This window comes from Lipotes vexillifer, unplaced genomic scaffold (genome assembly GCF_000442215.2).
Source record: "Lipotes vexillifer unplaced genomic scaffold, Lipotes_vexillifer_v1.1 scaffold1213, whole genome shotgun sequence".
In the NCBI taxonomy this organism is placed as follows: domain Eukaryota; kingdom Metazoa; phylum Chordata; class Mammalia; order Artiodactyla; family Lipotidae; genus Lipotes; species Lipotes vexillifer.
Window position 1 is genome coordinate 279,931 of NW_006795911.1, and position 1,302 is coordinate 281,232.

A 1,302-nucleotide genomic window follows, 5' to 3' on the forward strand; every position below is an offset into this window, starting at 1 on the left:
TGCAAATAGGTTCATCTGTACCATTTTTTTCTAGATTCCACATACATACATTAATACACAATATTTGTTTTTCCCTTTCTGACTTACCTCACTCTGTATGACAGACTCTAGGTCCATCCACATCCCTAAAACTGACCCAATTTCATTTATTTTTATGGCTGAGTAATATTCCATTATATATATACCACAACTGCTTTATCCATTCACCTGTTGATGGACATTTAGGTTGTTTCCATGTCCTGGCTATTGTAAATAGAGCTGCAATGAACATTGGGGTACACGTGTCTTTTTGAATTAAGGGTTTTCTCAGTGTATATGCCCAGTAGTGGGATTGCTGGGTCATATGGTAGTTCTAGTTTTAGTTTTTTAAGAAACCTCCATAGTTTTCTCCATAGTGGCTGTATCAATTTACATTGCCACCAACAGTGCAAGAGGGTTCCCTTTTCTGTGCACCCTCTCCAGCATTTATTGTTTGTGGATATTTTTGATGATGGCCAATCTAACCTGTGTGAGGTGATATTTCATTGTACTTTTGATTTGCATTTCCCTAATAATTAGTGATGTCGAGCATGTTTTCGTGTGCCTCTTGGCCATCTGTATGTCTTCTTTGGTGAAATGTCTATTTATGTCTTTTGCCCATTTTTTGATTGGGTTGTTTGTTTTTTTGATATTGAGCTGCATGAGCTGCTTGTATATTTTGGAGATTAATCCTTTGTCCATTGCTTCACTACAAATATTTTCTCCCATTCTGTGGGTTGTCCTTTCATCTTTTTTATGGTTTCCTTTTCTGTGAAAAAGCTTTTAAGTTTAATTAGGTCCCATTTTTTTATTTTTGTTTTTATTTTCATTACTCTAGGATGTGGGTCAAAAAATTTATTGCTGTGATTTATGTCAAAGAGTGTTTTTCCTGTTTTCCTCTAAGGGTTTTATAATGTCCGGTCTTACATTTAGGTCTTTAATCCATTTTGAGTTTATTTTGTGTATGGTGTTATGGAGTGTTCTAATTTTATTCTTTTACATGTAGCAGTCCAGTTTTCCCAGAACCATTTATTGAATAGACTGTCTTTTCTCTGTTGTATATTCTTTCCTCCTTTGTCACAGATCAGGTGAACATAGGTGTGTGGGTTTACTTCTGGGCTTTCTATCCTGTACCATTGATCTATATTTATGTTTTTGTGCCAGTACCATACTGTCTTGATTACTGTAACTTTGTAGTATAGTCTGAAATTGGGGAGATTGATTCCTCCAGCTCTATCTTTCTTTCTCAAGATTGCTTTGGCTATTTGAGGTCTCTTGTGTTTC